Source organism: Cololabis saira, chromosome 23 (assembly GCF_033807715.1).
Source record: "Cololabis saira isolate AMF1-May2022 chromosome 23, fColSai1.1, whole genome shotgun sequence".
Lineage (NCBI taxonomy): Eukaryota > Metazoa > Chordata > Actinopteri > Beloniformes > Belonidae > Cololabis > Cololabis saira.
The window spans coordinates 15,588,801-15,609,934 of record NC_084609.1 but is presented as its reverse complement, the minus strand read 5'-3'; the positions used below and the strand labels follow the sequence as shown (position 1 = coordinate 15,609,934).

At 39.6% G+C, this 21,134-nt stretch overlaps 1 protein-coding gene across 2 annotated transcripts in view; it reads right to left on the bottom strand.

Moving 5' to 3' along the window:
- The window catches only part of LOC133423999 (plexin-B2-like), a 172,311-nt gene that overhangs the window by 143,165 nt on the left and 8,012 nt on the right, over positions 1–21,134 (bottom strand). The window contains exon 2 of one of the 2 annotated variants that reach the window (XM_061714354.1): positions 3,257–3,415. The exons of the other annotated variant lie outside the window; for it this stretch is intronic. The gene's annotated coding sequence lies outside the window, so the exon portion shown is untranslated. The remainder of the gene's footprint in view (positions 1–3,256; positions 3,416–21,134) is intronic. 2 annotated transcript variants of the gene reach the window in all.

Genomic DNA, 21,134 nt, shown 5'->3' with positions numbered 1-21,134 from the left:
GGCGCGATTTCACGCATCGCGCCCGTCTTTACGCAACGACGGGATCAGAATCTGTACGGCTCGTAAATCCACATCACACTGAATGGATCATCTGGGCGGCTGTACAGACACTGCAGAATTTAGTTGCTTTCCTCCTTCTCTGAGTTGGCAGGCTGAGGGGAGACCACTTTATATATGTTAAAGCAAGAAAAAATGTGTTTTTCATAATAGGTCCCCCTAAAGTGAATTGTACAATCAAATCTGGTTAATTCCTGATATTTATTATTACTTTTTTTTTTTTAAACAAACAAGGAGAAAACAGCTCAAGTCCAAATGTGTGAACAAGGCATTTGGGCTATGCTGCAACTGGGAGCCATTACATTCATCTTCCTTGCTATCGCACTCTATCGCACTTGTGCACTATCTGCAGAAAGCTGACTGGATGTAGGTAAAATCACAGAGGAAAAAAAAAAAAGGGAGGTGACAGAGTACTTAAAAGCCACCAAGCAGCAAGATAAAACTCAGCCTTAAAGGACCCAGGTGCTTAGATTAAATTAAAAACAGTCATCATTTTACTCATTTCCATTTTTTTTTTCTTAAATCTTCTCGTCTGCACTTATTTTGCCATGTTCTTAACCTGCTGATCGTCCCATTTGCTCGCCAGCCTGGTACGTTTATTTGAAGATGAACCTCGGTTTCTGTTCACATAATCACTGCCCCTCCAACTTCACCACCCAATGCATTCAGAAACCTTCTTATACACGTCTATTTGGGTGCATGGACACCCTTAAACTAGAGTAACGTCACACACCACTGAGCTGGAGACTCAAAAAAGAAGTTACAAACTCAGACACAGTTGGAGCGCAATCGAATCTCGCGTGACTGAGGTTGGGTTCTGGTTTATTTAATAAGCAGTTGGACTGAAGCCAAGATGAAACTATGCATGCTGCAGAAAAGACGGGTGAGCGGTGACCTCCTGCAGAAGAAATGAGACCAGATCATTACTTGGGTAATCCACTCCATTTCCACTTGTTACTCAGTGGAGCAAAATGAGGCCCAGCTAGTAACCCTTCAGGCCCCGTCCATCCATCATCTACGTCCTGATCTTGTTCAAGGTCTCAAGGGCTTGATTCCATTACAGCTGTCAGCTTTAAATTTTGAATGAACTGTGCGCTAAATCAAATTTATAACCTGGACAGCATGCCATCCTAAAAGCCTAGAACAACTCTTAAACTGCTTCCATCCCTCGTCAAGCTGAGAGAGGGAGGATACACTGGACAGGGCAGTCTTTCAAAACGCTAATGCACAGGAAAAGAAATGTGAACCATGGGACACTCCTGAGTCCTATTAGTCAATCAAAATGCCAGACTAGGCAGCCTGCAGTAGACTGAGGATAACTTTTAAAACCAACTTCTGAAGAACAGTAAGGTTTCTTAATACTATATTTCAAAACCTCATCCTTAATTGGTTTGATCTGAAAAGTTGTTTTTAGTAAGAACATATATATAACCTTAGGCTGCTTTGGAAATTACTAGTAAACCTGCATCGGGCTCCAGGGTTCAATTATAAAACACTGTAGCATTAATAAAGTCTGACATCATCAATACAGATTTTATACCAGGGTTTCTCTCCTCAGAGGCCGTGTGTGAGGCTGTGCATGTATAGCTGCTTTCAGGTGCAACAGAGAAAACTACTTGTTCAAAAGTTCCATTAAAATGAACAAAAGCTCGTCCCAAGTTCAACAAGTTGTTTGCATGCGAGTGTAGAAACATCGGCACCATCTAATAAAAATGCAAGAGGGCTGAAAACACTTTCACGCATTAGATTAAAATTTTCTAATAAATACTGGCACAATATAATGGCTTCAGTTACCCAGATGTCTAAAGATTAGCGTCACCCACGGAAAAACTACTAAAATACGGGTCAATCTAAATCTACCACAGTTCCAGTGGACCGGAGTCAAAAAATAAAAATCTTCCAACTCTGAACCAGTTTCAGTTCACGGTTTGTTCATCTTGTGAACATAGAAAAAAAATAAAGGCTGTTAATGCTGCATTAAAATTATAATCGGACAGCCATCCCATCTCTGCATCGCACATCTAGACTACTAGAAGCTCAGTAAAACTTGATGGTTCACGTTCAGTGGATCAAACGAGCAGGAGAAAAATGCAATATGTGAGAAAACAATGCCATGGAGAGCAATAAGGCATGTTTGTTAAACTACATGCTGCAACATTGAAGCCCTCTGAGACTCACCGAGTGCATACATCTATGCTGTTGTGAATTTTTTCTTTAAAAAAAAAAAAAAAAAAAGAAAAAAGGGAGAATCAGATAACATAGCTGCCTACTTTCTCATTGATTAGTTCATAGACGAATACAACAACTCAAATCAACATTACAAAATGGACTTATAATTTTTATGCATTAACTTTTGCGTTAACTTTGTGACCCTGATTTTAGAAATCATCCGTTAAATGGGGGAAGAATATTCCTAAACGAGTCAGAAATTAGCTTTGAGCCCTGTCCCATCTTTCATGTATAATGAACGACCAACTCTGGAAGTTAATGAGAATTTGCCAAAAAAGGACTCTTGAAAGTTAATGGGGATTCCTGTTCAGGGCAGAGGAGAGCCGAGAGGAAAAGAAAGTGGAAAACTTGCTTCATCGGAAATTACAGTTGTACGGCCACTGAACCGAAGCTTTTTAATACAACCTGGGATGATATGTGAAGAGTAATTTAACAATAAACAGCTAAGAGAAGGTCAATCCATTAGTCTGTTTATTAATTTCGACTATTGTCAGATTGGAAATTAGTCGGTCTCGCAGGACCTCCTAAAAAAAAGCAAAATGTCAGTGCCTATTAGGCACATTTATGCGCGTGTACGCATGGGCATGCTCGTAAAATAACTCTGGAAAGCTTCTCATCACTGCTCAACGTCGGCCAGAGGAAACACGGACACAAATACTGCAATTGCATAAACACACAAGCAGAAAACAAGGGAAAAAACAGCAGGTAGATGTAAAAAAATTTAAAAAAAAAACACTTTTTTCTAAAAAACAAAACAACTGACAAATGGCACAAAAAAAAAGAAAAAAATCAATATGTGAATTTGAAAAATCAGACACCTTGTGCCAGGTGTCTGATTTTTCAAATTCACATATTGATTTTTTCTTTTCATACATCTGTTACTAAGTCATTCAAACAACTACAGTGATTTAAAGTACTGGTAGTGGTTCTGTAGGTAATATGTGTGTGTGAGAGAGTGTGTGTTCTGCACCTTTCAAAGCAATTTCATTTTCAATATACCAACTGTTGAAGGTCCAATTTCCTGACCAGTGTAGCGGATCGCTCTGCCTGAGGTGTTTGTGTCTGTGTGTGTCGCTGCAATCCCGAGTCCGAACCTCGGCAACGTCAACCAAGCGAGAGATGAGCATCGCTGGGAGGAAGACACAGAAAGAGGAGGAGAAGAAAAAAGTGAGATGCCAGAAGAGGTGGAGGAAGGAAGAGACCGCAGACCGAGAGCGCAATCTGCAGTGAAGAGCGACCAAACACGAGGATGGCCCGTTGGTGAGAGTTGACAGCGCAAAGCTTCAGCTGCTACCAGTCACTGCTGTAACATACTGAATACCACCCAAACATGCTTTGAGATTCAGTGTTGAGGGAAGTTACTTATCGAATATGTATAAAAATAAATGAATAAATAAAAAATTTAAAAATGACGAAACTTGTCTTGACAGGCAACATTTCTTTTAATAAATCACAACTCCGACCTGGAGCATATGAGCTCCAAGAAAATCTTTCAGTAATGTCAACCTTGCATCCAAAAGCTACTCTGCTTTCACTCATTTGTGGCGCTGCACAATGACATCGCACATGTGGTTCAGTTTAAGTCAAAAGCAAACTTCAGAAATACTTGAACAAGTTCTACTGACTGGAAAGGGAAAACAAAAACTTCTGCAAAGGGTGGAGGCCGTTTTGGTTATATGCATTCGATCTGTTTAACCGCACTCTTGCATGCGACAGGCTCCCCCCAAAAAGTTGGCTTTTTTTGAGGGGGGGGGTAGAATCAACCTCCTTGAAATAACCCTGACACCCTCTCGTCTGCCAGCGCTCTCCGCCACACACACCAACACTAATGAGATGCAGCTTTTATAAACCTCCTGCAGAGTCCCACACATGCTATTTTCCATGTACACCCGTTCAGAGGCGTTGATCACGCACAGATTTCCATTTCAATATCAGTAACATTCACAGGACCTTGAACTCGAACCAGCCGTGCGCCCGTAACCGGCTCTGAAACTGCATTTGTTTGATTATGTTCATGCCAATCATCCCAACTGTGGCTAAATGTTGTTGTTTTTGGATCAATGTTGGATTCCAGCTGCTGCACAGTCGGAGCAGAGGAGGGGAAGGACAAAGCCTCATGCATTACTGCGCTCTAATGCTTTTGGATTGTTTACACATCCCTATATTTAATGAAATATTTTACCCGGATGCTTTGGAGAGTGGTTTCATAATGGTGCCACGGCAGTTCAAGATCTGTCAATAAAGATACTCTATCGGTTTATATTCTCCCCACTTCATGTTTGACTTCTCTTTCCTTTTAAATATATTTGCATATGTTTAGCCATTTCGGTTAAACATTACAATATAACATGTAATATTCAAAACTGTTCTAAATGCATTTCCTTTATATTGCAATCAAGGGAGAAAAACACCACCATCTAGTACCACAGATGCAGCTATGGAAAATAAGGTTACTCAGCCAGTTCCAGTTCCCCAACATGGTGTGATGCCTGTGTTTCATTAAATCTGGATGTTTCACAGGCAATGATCTTCCATCCTGGTCATCCAACTCTGACATGACCGCAACGTCCTCACATTCCTCCATAATCAGAGCCGCAGCCAGAGAGTGTAAACAGGCAGCCACTGCCTATCAATGTGTTTATCACAAACCCTCTTCCCTCTCCAACTTGCACAACAAGCAGGTTTTTATTTATTTATTTTATTAGAAGGACACAGCAAGTTGACCTGGAACAAGTTGGCCACCATTTGCTCTAATGTGACAAGTTAAAAAAAAAAAAAATCACTAATGGGGTCCTTTTTTTGTAATCAATGCAAAAGTTTTTCCAGTCAGTTTCGTGGGTAATGCTCTTTTATTTCCTGAATGTTTTGCTTTATTAGCTGGGAGGAACAGGGCCATTTTGTCATCCACTAAATATAGGGTGTGGAGGAGGTTTCACATTAGAGGAGGAGGAGAAAAGACAAAACAGAGGAAGATGACAGAGGGAGCAAAAGTATTTGGAAAAAAACAGTCGGGGGGGAAAGAGAAAAAAATTGAAAGATGGATTTGGGAACGAAAGCGAGGGGGGTTAAAGAGGAAAGAAAAAAACACTAAGTAAAGAAAAAAAAAAGATAAATCAGAATAAAAAAAACAAAGGAAGAAGAAAAGGAAAGCTGGCAAAGGGGCGTTGCTGGCAGCAACAGGGCTCCATTACTGGCTAAACAAACTGATACCATATGACTAATCACCTCATAACTTCAGCAGGAATTCCTTCAACGTGCACAACATCGCAGAAAAGAGGAACAGTCTAAAGACAGAGCGACGTTAAAGGGCAAAAGGGTAGACGTATTCATTTCAGACAACCATACCACCAGGAAATACTCGAGTGTATGAGGAATCCCAACAACACAACAGGAAATAACAGCTGGACCAGTCACTTCTGCCGGTGAAAAAACATGCTACACAGGCCGATAAAGTTCACGGTTATAACGTACTTAGAGATGCAGGAGATATAGGAGAAGCCACTTTCACACTTTAACATCGGAGAGAAGTTTAGGAGAATACGCCGTTTTTGCTCTTCCTGTGTTTTGTTTTCATACTGAAGTATAACGGAGGGGCTTCGGGGGGGGAGTGGCGTTTAGAGCTCCCAAGAGGGCCGACGTGATGCCAAAGGTACGCAGCAGAAAAACAGTGGATGGTTGACAGCATGCTGTGAAATGTGGACGAGGTTTTTGTGTTGACATTAACGCCACGTGTTTATGAATTCACCCATGGCATCATAGTTAGAATATACTTGCGAGCCAGCAGGCGAGAGTATCAAGCCATCGAGTCATCCACACCAAGAACAATGAAAATAAAAATAAAAAACGGAAATACATCCAGGATCACATGCTCTAGTCCTTGCAGTCAAACTTTAAACCTTTTATTTCTCAGCCTCACAAAACACATTTCAAATGAAACCTATCAGAGAAGTTAAAACTTCTGTAAACTACTAACTTTTGTAAACGAGTTTATCTTTACGCATTAATAACACTTGCCATACCAGGTCACAACGGGTTCCACATTTAATTATGTAGAATTTTTGTTTCTTTTTAGATTAAACAGAAATGTCCTTCAATGATCTGAACTAATATTGATTCTTAAAAAAAATTAAGTTTGAACAAACTTGAACCACAGAAGATCACCATGTTAAGCGACGTTCTGAATGCTCCTCTTATCTTTTCAGAATTCATTTATCGAAGCCCTGACTGGTTTCCTCTCTAACCCACTTGCTAATTACTCAAATTTTTTTGGTACATTGGTGCCCTGAGAATTTTCACCGCTGCTTTTGAAGTTTAATTTGGTGTTGGTTTCCTAGAGCGTCCATGGGTTAAACTATCCTAAATCAGTACTTTCAATTCAGTGTCCTCCTCTAATGTGCTGCAAAATGGCAAACTTACAACTATAGCCAAGCCTTAGGGAGGGGAGAAAAAAAAAACCCACATGGAAATCAAGCTTCCTCAAATGATTTGAGGAATCTCTCACATTTCCAAAAAGGATGCAGGGGTAGCCACCTGATGAGACTTTCTTCCTCTCTGTCTTTGACAAATACCAGGCTATGCACCACTCCGATGTTTAAGTTAAACTTGTTAACCTTGTAACCTTGTGTGGCCTCACAAACATGAAAGTAAACAAAGTTTTTCCTCTTAGGCTGGCTCGATTGCCTTGGACTCTTGCCATTTCCATGCTCCTTCTGGGTTTGTTGGAATCCAGATGCAGACATGGAGCGGATGTTTGTCTAGTAAGACTGATATATCACCAATGAAATGTGCAACCAATTACCCAGCTCACGTACAACAAGCTATTATACAGAACTAACATTCACACAGAGCTGAATGCCTGCTGACAGCATCTGTAAAAGACATGAAAACAGATTTGTTAAAAAAATAAAAAAACACAATAAAAGAATTAGTATCCCGACATTCCCACAGTCTTCCATTACCTAATATGTGCGCGCCGCAAAAATACGCCCCAAAAAGACAAAAAAACAGACAATCAGAGACACTAAACTGCTGATGCAACATATGAAAGTGTTTGGTGGAAATTTATGAGCAGACTGGGCCGCGAATGTGCAGTGGGGTGTTCACTCTGTGCATTAAGTGAAGAATTCAACATCTGGTTTCATTTAGCAGTCACAAAGAAGACTTTCCAAAACAGAGCTAATACTTGGGCGGGCCTGCAGTTTTATTAGAGCCCACCCCCCAAATATACTGTATCTGGCAAACCACTCACACATTTGTATTATTATCCAAAAAGAGGGAAAAAAAAAAAAAGAAAGAAAACCCATTACCACTTCACAGCTGTGTGAAGCCAGCTTTTCCTCCCCCTCTTCTTGCAAAGTAGTCAAGAGATCAATACGTGATCATCCACCAAAGGAACGATTGATGAGGCTGAGCAACTTGTAGACTTTTCTTTCAGAGTCCATTAGGAACTTTGCTTCAACAAGAGCATCTCGTGTAGCCTCTCGTCAGAACAAATTGATCACAGGGATTTGTGAACGACAGTCACTCGTGCTGCTCTTCAAGCCAAGGCGGGACTCATCAGTTCAGTGTATTAATAACAATCATAATGATTCAGAGGTGAGGGGCTCTTTAGACATCAGAGTGAAGACTTCACATTACTTTTGAGTTTTCACTGTTAATCTTGTCAAATTAAATATGCACTTCAATCTCAATATGAAACCAGCGTTTACAGCCAGTGTTGAAGCTCCAACAGAACCAGGGGCCTCATTTATAAAGCTTGCGTGCGCACAAAACAGGGCTTGAAAGATGCGCACGCCACCTTCTACGCAAAGGTTGGGATTTAAAAAAAAAAAAACTAACGGAAAAATGTGCGTATCTTTACGCCAACCCTGACCCTAGCGCACGGACATTTTGAAGATATGGGGAACTGGCGACGCAGGCGGTGAGGTGGTGAAATGAAGCCAGATTCATGTCATAACATATCAGACTTATAGATCCATGTACACCCAAGCCGGTGTTCTGGAGTTGTCCTACCTCCGCTAATCGTCCTACCCGTAGGATGAAATGATATACTTCTCTGCAGAGGTGTCCTATAGATAAATGTTGATGTCTATGTGGAAGCGTGGACTATGTGGAAGCGTGATCTGATGGGGTATTTTCATCTGTCAAGTTATCTTACCTGCATTTATCTATGTGGAAGCGTGATTTGACGTTTTTTTTTTCTTCCGCTGAAGCGCCGTACACAGATCTATGTGGAAGCACATTCTGACTTCCTGCTGTTAAATAGTCTATTTGCATGAAAAAGCTTTGAAAAAAAAGAAACTGAGATAAAAGAAACGGGGATCGTATGGTAGTATTTTCTGCCGAGGTAGGACAACTCGGCAGAACACCGGCTCGACACATGTCTCATTCATCCCGACGCACAGCAGAAACAGGCTGCAGGAAGCCGCTGCACATGCTCAGCAGGCTCATTTATATGCAAATACAATCATCATGTAGTTTGCATTGCCCATTTATGGTATAATGTGGGCGTGTAGTGGGCGGGATCTGGGGCGAATTCACATTTGCACCTTCCAGCTGGACTGTGATTTATAAAGCGAACATTGCGTGCAGATGTGCGTGCACACGGTTTAATAAATCTGGATTTTTTTTGTGTGCACGCCATTTTCGGCTTTTGAGCGCACGTACACTCAGTGTTTCCTCTACATTCATTCAGCAGTGGCGGCCCGCCACTGCTAAATCATAGCCGCCACGCCTGAAAATTTTATTTTATTAAAAAAAAAAAAAATAAATAAATGTTTTTTTTTTTTTTTTTTTTTTTGCAAATGCACCATCGCCGCATCTCTCCACCTTCACAAAGATTTACATCGCACAGCCTGTGTGATGATGAGCTATTGGCGTTAATTACCCGTGAGGGGGATCATCTTGCAGCATGTGTGCTGCTAAGCATCAATGGGCCACCTCTGGGAGAATTTCCCTACAACAGAGCCTTAGAGCTCTTCTTTAAAAAGCCAAGGGAAATTAAGTGCTCTGAGCCTGGGTGCAAACTTTTGCCGCGTTCCATTTACCTCGGAAATCGGAACTGGGAACTAGGAATGGCAGCCATCTTGGAATGGTAACTCGGGGGTGGTGAAGCTTCTCCCACTTTCCCAGTAGGAAATCCCACTTCGAGGGGCGTTCCAGTTGAAAATTCCGACTGGGAACTGGGAAATTCCGACTTCCGAGGACAAATGGAACGCGCTGATGTTTACATGTTATTTATTTAATGTTATTGTTTTTATTTATTTTTTACATTTTCAACTGGTTAGAGTTGAAGTTGAAGTAACATTTATTTTTTGTTCAGGGATTGTTCTTCAAAAGTTCAGGGATAAAAGCGAATAAATAGGTTTTGAAAGTTACATTTGCTGTCAAGTGGTTATTTGTGTACGCCGTACATTTACGCGCCGCCACCCCCCCGGGAAGCATGCCCCCACTGCTGAAAAAATTCCTAGAGGAAACACTGACACTTTTAGTATGAATCCTATGCACTCTTTTATAAATGAGGCCCCAGGACTTTAAGTATGTTTTGACATATTTTACAAAATGTGATGAAAATATTCTTAGGTTTGAGAAAGATTCTTTATATTTATAATTTTTTTTCCCCATTGTCAACATTTGTCATTTGGTCTCAAATGTGTTGTTTTTTCTGACGTCCTGTTGAGTTTTCCAAACTCTTCTGGCATTTTGTCAAATCTCATGGGGCTTTCTGAAATCTTTTACTTTTAAGATTAATTGTTGTATTTTTCAACTCTGGGCCACCGTGCTTTTCCTTTGTACCAGTGAACACTGCTATTTCATATTATTTTCCCTAAAGAAAGACACCACTCATTGTAAAATTCTAGATGTAGCACTGTTTGATTCAAGTGTTTCAAATAAAAGCACCACGACGATTGTAATATCTGCAGGAAATGCAGTTTTTTCATAAAAAAAAAAAAAAAAAAAAAAAGATTAACAGCAGATTTACAGTAAAAAATAAAAATGAATTGATAGACACAAAACCTCGCTACTGACTTGAGATGTTGTAAACTCCTGTGTTTCTACAGACAAGAAAATAAAGAGAAAGGAATGGGGCCAAGGGGTCAAACATGCAGGAAATGAAGAACTCCATAGGACAGAAATTCCAACTCCTACCACTACCTTTAAACTAAATAAAAACTGAATATAAAGAAATGGTAATGAAATCCTGCAACACTTTGTACTTTATGTGGTAGAAAACATGCGCGCTTAGCACATGATCAAAACACACACACAAGCTTTGACGATATTCTTGCTCCGATGCCTTCATCATGACTCAGAAACAAAGAACAAGATCTCTGCGAGTAATCAGGGAGTGAGGATGACTTACAAAACCAAAACTGCACCATGGTAACAGTTGCAAAAGATCTTTACAATAACGAGTGATGAGTGACAGGTCCACACAAACGCGTTGATGATTCAAAATTGTACAGTAAAAAACTAAGAATTGGCTAGATATTATTTTAAAAAGTTATTTATGGGACAACTTAATATTTATTGTATTCATATAAAGCCAGTTTCACACTGAAAATTCCCACACCATCAACAAATTTCAGAGATTGAGGTTTGTAGACATGTTTAGGACTAAATATCTAGAGTGCTTGGAATTCTAAAGGAGTCATAGGGGAGTTGTTGATGTGTCAAAGGTTGCAAGGAGTTAGGGGGTGCAAGAGTTGGTGTGAGGGGAAATCTGGAAGAGAAGGATAAACATGCATGAATCAAATGTGGCAGGAACGTGGTGGAGAAAGAACAGTAAACTTGGGCTCACTGAGCAGAATCTGAATTATGGTGTGACATTCATGTTTTTCATTTCCAGCAGTAGACAAAAAGATACATTTCTTCATTAGAGTGTTCGGTCGACCAACACACCACCAATAGGAAAAGCCTTTATTCTAATATGCTCTTACAGTCTTGACTGTGAAAGTTTGAGCTACCTCAGTGTTATTGTCCAATCAGCATGAAGTCATGCCACCAGTGGTCCCACCCCTTTTGGTTAATTTCAGCCAAGTTCCTCCTCAGATCTCCCTCATATATTATAAGTTTGTCTGTTTTTTCATATCCTTGGCTCTTAAATGCAATCTCTATGGGTTCCAGGAGGGCTTGCACATATCATACCTAACATTGGACAAGCATAACACCGACAGAGATGGCAGAGCAGTGGCAGGCAGTCACGCTCAAGACAATTCCTCCAAATTTCTGGCACTACTTGATGTCTGTCGCAGCTCATATCTCACAGAAAGACAGGAACTAAGATGAAACATAGAACCGTCTTGCGACCAAAGACAGGCTTTCCTGTCGTATTCTGACTATTTCTAAGAGAAGGCCCTGTGGTAGGCATTAGCCTGATTGACTTGTACATTTTGTGTTGCTCAGATAAATTAAATTAAAGATTTGATTAAATATTTCCCCTCTGATTCCTCCAGTTCCTCCATGACTTCGGGGGAAGGTTATTAAATAAAAATCTCGAAGCCTACTAGTGTACAAGTAGAAACGCAAACCTTGCCCACTTTAAAGCAGAACCTGGTATCCTTGAGAGAAGAGACCCCCATCCCTCTCTGCTGTGCTTTGGTTCTGCCATTAGAGCCCGTTTTATAGCTGGTAACCATGGTGTCTGCACAAGTGAGTGACTTAAGTTATAAGTTAAGTAGAGTATAAATTAAGCTCTGTTTCCAACAGGGCCGACTTCTTCCTTGCTTCTTTCAGTCATTGGGTCTCCATTTACAATGATGGACCTATTTGGATCAACTTAGCAAACTATCACTCCATGACACCTGGTGGCAGAAGTGCACAACTTTCACCTTTTACCAACAAATATATAAAAGACAGCAAAGAAGAAAAACAGACTGGAATGACAAGATCATGTAATGTAAATAGTGGTGATAAGCATCATCATACCCCCATCATTCCCACAGTAAACCTAACTTGAGCCAACAAAAAGCTTAAATAAATACACACATATACACACATATATATATATATATATATATATATATATATATATCTCTCAGGCACTGTGTCAGTTAGCCACCTTTCGAAAAAAATCTCTTTAAATTCAATGTTGTAAGCTTTATGTTTCCTTGTATGAATATATATATATATATATATATATATATATATATATATATATATATATATATATATATATATATATATATTTTCATACAAATACAAAACTCTAAAAAAAAAAAAGGTCACAATCTCTACATTATATAAAAAAAAAATAAAATAAAAATCCAAAGGAAACCTGACAAGAAAAACAACTATCTGCAGTTCCTATTTGAGAGTGCTGACAGCATAACTAATCAGATTTGCAGGGATTCACCAGGATGGCAAACAGGCTTCGTTTGTTTCCTGCAGATTAAAATTTCACACAACCGTAAAACTCTTCTAGCCCTCATAAAAAGGGTCATAAAGTCACGAAAGAACTAACTGGGACAGAGAAAGGGAGTAAACTGGAGCGAGGAAGGTGGGCGTTCAAATGTTGGGTCTGAAGAAAGCCGATGACCCGATTAAAAAAAATAATATTTAACACTCGCATTTGGATGGTTTTTTTTGTCAGGACATTTATGGGCATGATGCCCTTCTCTGCACATTATCTTAACATTAAAGATCACAATTAGGTGAAACATTAGCCACAAGTACAAAAAATAACCTGTAATCCTCAAATAGGCTTCTTACTGACTATGAAAAAGTGAAGACTGGTTTTTCCAAAATGTTCTTATTCTGAAGTTTCTAAACCTACAACTGACCTCAAACTGCTGACTGCATACAAACACTGATCTGTGCCAGTATTTTGCCCTTCTTCAGAAATAAACATGAATGATCCAGTCTCAGTTACTGTAGCTGTTGACACTGTGAAGTGTGGCTATTTGTGTTTTCTCTCAAGAAGTCAAATGGGAGTCACTTGACAAACATCACTGAGCTCTTCAGCGGTGAGGGAATGGTCAATTACCTCGAGAAGCATCTGTCCTTCAACACTGTTGCCATTGATTTAACCAGGTTAAACCCACACTGTTTTTGAAGGAGACATCAACAACAACAAGATACAAACAGAAATGCATCAGAAATGTACAACCAAAAAGGTGAAAAATACAAATCTGAAGCCATCCTGGAGAACCAAACTGTATTCATTTAATGCTGATTAGGAGACACCCGATAAAATATGTATTAGTTTCACCGTCTTTAATGGGGACCTGGTCCATCTCTTTTGTCCTCTGCCACTTTAGTGTTGATCAATAATTTCATTATTTAATCAAACCCTATTCATCTTTTTAACCAAATGCAAGTATCTTCTTCAAGCTTTTGCAGAGAGTCTTTTTAACGTTAAAACTCCACATGAATAACCACAGCTGAAAAATGAAGGAAAGAACTTGCTGATAACCCATTTAAAATAAGAATGCTTCATCTGTAATCAACAGTGTGTGTTTGTTCATGATTACTATCACAGCATGAACTGTGGCACGGTGACTGCATGACAAACAACAAATGGCACTAATAGTTAGTATGTTGAATCGTCCCGCCTTTTCATCTGAATGCATGCGGAGACTTATTCTACCCTGGAAAACAAAAATATCACTGCAGGGTGAAAAAAAGAAATGAAAGAGAATTTCAATCAGTGGGAAATGGATAAGGGACGAGATGGAAATAAGCAAGTACGCCGAGATCTGAGGATGTGTGGGATAGTCTTGGAATTAAGTACTAGAAGTGTTGAAAGAAAGAAAAAACAAATGAGGAGGAGAGGACTGTGGTTTGGGGTTTCCTGCCATGAAGACGAGAGGTCAGCACGGAGCCATGGGAACACACTCACACACGATTTTTCCTCCTTCAGAAAGTCAGTCACCCAGTATGCATTTAGGAAACTCCATCTTTGTGTAACCATTTACCACCATTACCACGCACGTTTCCACAAGTGTTAGGGGAGGTTAAAAAACATGTCACCTCAGACCACGTGTGAAGACCACACACACACACACACACACACACACACACACACACGTTAACATGCTGGCGTCTCACACTATTTGGTGACACTTTAACCAACTGTGTCAAATAGATGAGAATCAGAGGTGTGATCGTGATGCCGATACACAAAAACATTAAGCTTGTTCTAATGTTTGCTACTTAAGAGTAGGGCTGGGTATCAATAACCAATACCTTGATGGTATCGATCAAGCATTGAAAAACTCCACTGTGTTCGATAGCTGAGCTCAATAACCTCTTTAATGAGGACTGATTGTTTGACTTATCTGATTAATTATAAAACACCCCGGCTGATGCAACCCACAGAAGACTGGGGATTAAAGTACCAGACTAAAATATGTTGGAATTTAACTGAACACAAATCCACTGTATAAAACACTTTGATAAAAATGGTGCACAGCTGGTCGTCAGATGTCATGTCCACTTTCAGGACAACCTTGTGTTCCAGTTACATTTCCTCCTCGGAAACTGCACAGCAGCTGACTAGACACTGCCGTGTTTTCAGCAAATGACACATGGTTTTAATTACTGCCCACACAAGGAGACCTCGTCACCTTTAAACACTCTGAAATACGGCTCTCTGTTGCCCTCCATGCCCCGCTTGTATTAATAAGAGCAGCATGTGTTTCTTCTACCTTTAACACACAAACCTGTGTTTTCGGATCTGTGCAGGGTTAACCTTCTGTCTGTAGTTAAGTTCTTTGACATCATTGAAAAACACTGCTCAATCAGCAAAAGTGACACTAGCCTCAAGCCATTGAACTAAATGGCTCCTAGAGAATTAAAAAAAAAAAAAAAAAAAAAAAAAGAATAAAAACAGGAAATTCCTGCAGTGAAAGATCACATCCACTTTCCAAGATTCCCTCAGAAACTCAGAAACCCCCTGATTGGGAAATTTAAACTGACAGAGCTCCACACACTGATAAGATTACTGTACGATTGTCAAAAAGAGATCTTCTCCATTAAAACAGCAATTTGATCACATATTTGAAGCAGCTTAATTTGTTGTTATGGACATTGTTACTTTTTTGGACTTAACAGTAACTCCTGCATAAATAAAAACAGCTTAAAGTGGGAAACCTGTCATGCATTTTCTTTATTGCCAATACGAGTCGTTTTAGTGACAACTGCAATGTAACCTATGATGTCAACCACTAGCTGACATTTAGCTACTTAACAATTAGCATTTTGGGTTCATTTGACACACGACTTGTGAATAAAGACACAAGAGTGTAATCACTGTTATTTTTGAAAGATAGCATGGTCTTGTTGCGGTGTAAATTGTTCTAATAGACCACCACAACAATCTCTGTGTTGACATTGAATGATCGAGGGGAGAATCCTACCAAACGGATCACAGCCTCTGTTTGGGTACAGACATCTGAAACAAGGACAGATTTAATGAGTAAATGTAACGCAACGTTGGTGAGTATCACAGGTTAACATGAGCTCTGCTAAACTAGAAAAGGCAGCTTGTGGTAAATGACTGAAAGGGGACCTATTATGGCATTTAATGTTTATTTTAAACAGGCCTTGAATGTCTTTAAAAACAAGCTTTTGATTGTTTTTTTCTATATAAATTAGAAATTCAGCCTCTGGGCCATGTCTTTATCTTTACCGTTTCTAACCTTATTCTCTATGCGGGATTCTGAGGGGGTGGGGAGGCTATGATAATGAGGCACTGTGCTGATTGGCTGCCTGAATGAAGCGATACACGCTATGAAAAAATGGAGGAAGCGCCGGCCGGCGGAGTTAAGCCTGAATTATGGTTCTGCGTTAAATCGACGCGTACCCTACGCCGTAGGCTCTGCGTTGGTGTAACACGGAACCATAAATCAGCCTTTACACCGTGTGAAGAATCTGAACGGCTCGTAGAAGTCACATCACATGACACTGGATGGTTAATCCGGGCGGCTGTACAGACACTGTAGAATTTGGTTGCTTTCCTCCTTCTCTGAGTTGGCAGGCTGAGGGGAGACCACTTTATATATGTTAAAGCAAGAAAAAAGGTGTTTTTCATAATAGGTCCCCTTTAAGATTTTAGTCCTGTGCAGGAACAGTCTGACTGTCAAGCTTGTTTTACCCAGTTCTCGATTAACTGGGGTTGTGCAATTAAGTTTTGGTAATTCCCCCCCAAAAAAACCCTGTCCAAAAAAAGAACAAAAAAAAAAAAAAAAGTCCCAAACTCGAATTACAGGCCACTTTAGCACTCTGCTTTCATCTGCCTCACCTACCTGGACAAACAGAAAGTGATCAAGGCCACGACACACACCTGCTACTGTGTCTACTGCAAACACAACCTTCGAACCCAGGTTACTTACATTCTCTGCTGCCAGTGCACAAACACATGGATGTACACCGTCAAATAAATGCAGCAGCATGTTAAGCAGTTCTGCTTAGCTGAAATATAAACCTTTCACCACTTAGTCAAATACACCGCTCTGTTAAGAGGATTTCCACATTTTCCTCTACTCCTGATATGCAATATTTCAAAAGAAAAGTATAAACTCCTTGGTTAATTTTCTTATTTCTCACTTTCTCTCAAATCCCCTCATTATTCATTTGTAATATGTCACCCAAAAAAATTAAAAAGTAAAATAAAAAGGCCAAAGAAGAAAAGATGTTTTGATTAAGCAGAACAGCTCACATCTTGAGCACCACATGTTCACGTTTTAGTCCGTGAAACCACAAAATGACTTGAGTTCGCAGCCAATTATTACACATTAGCAGTCAATTATTTTTTTCTTCACTCGGTCAGGTTATAACGTGTGAACATGTGAATCAGTCATTCATAATTTACATACTTTTTTGATAGCTTAGATGATTATTTCATCTGCAAGTTTCTTGGATCCAAAACAAAAACACCTCAGTGATGCAACAGCCTTGTAAGCATGAGCAGCTTTCATCTTGTGATCATTCTGGAGGATCTTCTTCCTCCGGCTGTTAACTGATAGTTTATCCCAGAGGATGAGAGGTTTATGTTTCTTTTAAATGAGGAGCATCCTTTTAAGTTTCTCAACAGCTTTATTTTGTAATGCCTGGTTTCAGTTGGAGTTCAACCAATCAGCATGAACATATACTCTCCTGACAAGAGAGTTCACAATTGAATGTGATGGTTTCATGATTTGAGTGTACCGACTCCAAGGTAGAATCTGAGAACTACCTTGAAGATTTCTAATTTTAATATTTCCAAGCAAATTCAAACAGCTGTTAATCTAAACTGCATGCTAGGGCTGGGCGATATGGACCAAAAGTCATATCTCGATATTTTCTAGCTAAATGGCGATACTCGATATATATCTCGATATTTTTTCTGTGCCTTAATTGGGGTTTCCCCCAAAGCATTATAGAATAGCATCTCTGTTAGCTTCATTTTTTTCTGAGGCAAACCCTTAAAAAAACAGTCAGTTTTAATACAATGCCTCGTGCCAAATGTCACACAGGTACCTTTATTAACAGAGGTCTGCACAATATCAAAATGTCTAAAACAAATGAAATAAAAATAAACTGCCTGCATATATAGAATAAAAATGCTTCTTGAATAAAATAAAACAAATATCCCTTTCCGGCATAACAATTAAATTAAAATACACTGTGCAATTAATACAATGTAGACAGTAACAGGCAGACTTTTCCACTGAGGTTGACAGTTGTGCAAATAACAAAACATTTGTGCAAATCTCAAATAAAACATTCAAGTCAATTTGTCACAAAATAAGCTATATCAAAATAATTAAAAAAAAAAAAAGTAAAAAAAAAAAAAAAAAAATTTAAAATCGATATAAACGATATTGTCTCGTACCATATCGTGTTTGAAAATATATCGATATATATTAAAATCTCAATATATCGCCCAGCCCTACTGCATGCCATCTACAACGTTTCTATTCAATTTACGTCGTGGTCGTCAGCTTCATCACCGTCATGTAAAGAGGCCTCTACAAGGATAGACTGATTTAATTGGCTTCCCAATACTTTTGAGTATAGTTAATGAGCTTCAACAAATGATAGCTACACATACCTGCATAGCTCATTGAAATTTGCTAGCAGTACGTCCAGATTTCTAGGATGCAAAAAACTGACTCCTTTCATATTTGAAAGAACAATAAAAAAAAAAAAAAAAAAAGGTTCCAGGTGCCATCAATTTGATCGCTCTCACTGTTACCCTACCCACCACCCACTTAAGATGATAACCTTCTGAGCCGTTCGGTGGTGCAGTGGGTTAAGCAAGCGGCTCATATACTGAGGCTACAGTCCTCCTGCAGCGGTCGCAGGTTCGAATCCATGCACCTTTGCTGCATGTCATCCCCATTCTCTCTCTCTACCCCCTTCCTGTCTGTATACTTTGAATAAAAAGGGCCACTAAAGCCCAAAAAAAATTCTAAAAAAAAAAAAAAAAAAAAAGATGAAAACCTTCTTCAATGGTCCATTTTGAAGTAAAATAGATAACAGGAGGTGGTGTAGGCCTTCATTGTGACTTATACAGTACAAATCAAAACACTTTATTTTTGAATAATACTGAAATGGGAAACCACAGGATGTTTTCAGACTACTACAATCGTTTCATAGTTCTCATGACTTTTGGAAGAAGTTCTTCATTTAGTAATGTAGATCATAGTGCAGGATCTTCTGCAGATCCTTCTTTAAAGTAGAGACTTTCCAGCATGAGGGGAACTATCTGTGATGCAAATGTAATACTAGAATGCAGCGTTTGGTTGAACATACGTGCAAAAGACTGGTCAAAGCTCAGCCATAAATAACAAGCTCATTATGTTAGCAAGTCAAAACAATGAAAAAACAGGGGAACAGAACAACTGCGTAGGCTAGGATTCAATATACGAGTGGAATTATGACATGTACACTCCTCACTCCTCTCTCACACACACACACACATACACACACACCAACTGGCTGTTTCACCACTTCAGCATTTTCATGTGACGCCAATGCAATCAGAGAAAAAAAAAACCCACAAAAGCATGTAATCCTTGGATGAGCTTCCTGGTTCCATAACCATCTGAGAGCCCTAAAAAAAATGTTTAAAACCATAGGCACATTTGGGATCCGTGTCTGGTTTCAAAAAGGAGCAAGATAGCAACAGCAAAAGTCCAAAACTGGAGGGTTTGAAATGTAAGCTCACAAATCAGTCATTGGAAAGGGAAAGGAGACTCATTGATCACTTTATTAGAAAATGCTAATTAACAAATTAGGTTGTGCATCTTGCTGGGAGAAGCACTGAATATTAAATCTGATGCGTCAACTGCAAGCCACATTTTGATAAATGGCTGCATGCTTTGGGAAAGCATCTGCAGTGGAAGTTGTTTCTCTAAATTTAACATTCAAGACAATTCAAGCTATTCACCTCTGCATAAAAAACACCAGTGAGAGAACTCAAGTGCGTCCTCCTCTCCGCACAGTGAACCTTCTGATCCCCGTGTTACAAGCCCACACAGTACTTGCACCACTAGAATAGCTGGTAATTAAAGGCATTGTATGAAAATCAAATGGAAACAGAACATGCGCGCTAGAATCATTAGAATGAGCGACATTGTAGCCATCCTCCTCCGATCTTTTTTGTCTTTGCAAGTCTTTTCAAGTTTTCCCTCCATTCTTTGCCGAGCAAGCAGCAGCCTTTTATTCAGTTAATGATTACTCTGTCTTTTTGGAGTGTAACGCCTTACATCTCCGACAAACTGACTGACGTGACCCTGAATTAGCAGAGAGAGACAGAGACAGTCTGCAATACCCAGGTTGCTAAATGGCCTTCCTTGTTCCCCACTCTTCATTCAGCAGAGGAATATTTATCATCACGAACTGGTATGTGAGTGACAGACGGATACAAAAGGGTGTGCATACGTATCAGCAGTCAAGATGATGAAGTTTAAAGGGCATCTGGGGCGAAATAAATGATGCCTCATGGTTCAGCAGCCAGCAGACAGAGCACTCTTGGGAGTTTTGCAAAAGCGGGATGCTGACAAAACTGACTTACAAATTGTTCCATCAACAGGACGATGTGATCTGACTTGATGGGACGGGCTTTCTCCTCTCTCAGACCTCTTTTCTGTGGCTTTTGTAATGTGGAAGACAGACTGAGGAAACAGAAAAATGTGAAAACCTCTTTTGTTCCATAACAAGCTCATCTTGGCTCGTGTACCCATTTCCATTTCTACTCCAGAAAAACAAAAAACAGCATATGAAAATGCTTTCAGGACATCCGAATTTCCCTTTACATTTGACAAATAAATGGCATTAGATATACAGAAATATTTTACTGAAAACTTAATGGCTTCTCGAGAATGTATGGTTTCACTCCACTCGGTTTTGTTGGTGCCAAGCCATTTGAATTAAAATGCCACAGATGACAAGCCTGACAATGCAACTCTGGCTGCCATTTCTGAGCCATTAAATGGTTAGCCATTTGGGGAGAGACCATATTTTGTATCTGCTAAAGAAAAAGCTCCAGGGGTCTGCTGAGTAACGGCAATTTTAAGAAACAATTATGAAGAGAAATAAAAATAAAAAACTATACTCCTTGATGGATCACCAGTGTTTGCGATCGAATTAGATTTTTACGTTATTCCTTTTGAGCTCAAATGAATTTATTACCATGAATAACTGTCAAAATGATTGAGTGGCAGAGTAATTGATCGATTCAGCTCCGCTTGGGAGTTTGCAGGCACAAACTGGCTCAGAAGGGACCAGGAGTTCATGTACAGTTCAAGAAATACTGTATAATTAGGTCCACCAGGGTTATCGTCATACTTCTCCCTCACGATGCCACTTGGTAAAGCGTTTTAAACTTTAAAATGATAAAAATTCTTGGCTTTCGTAAGGGG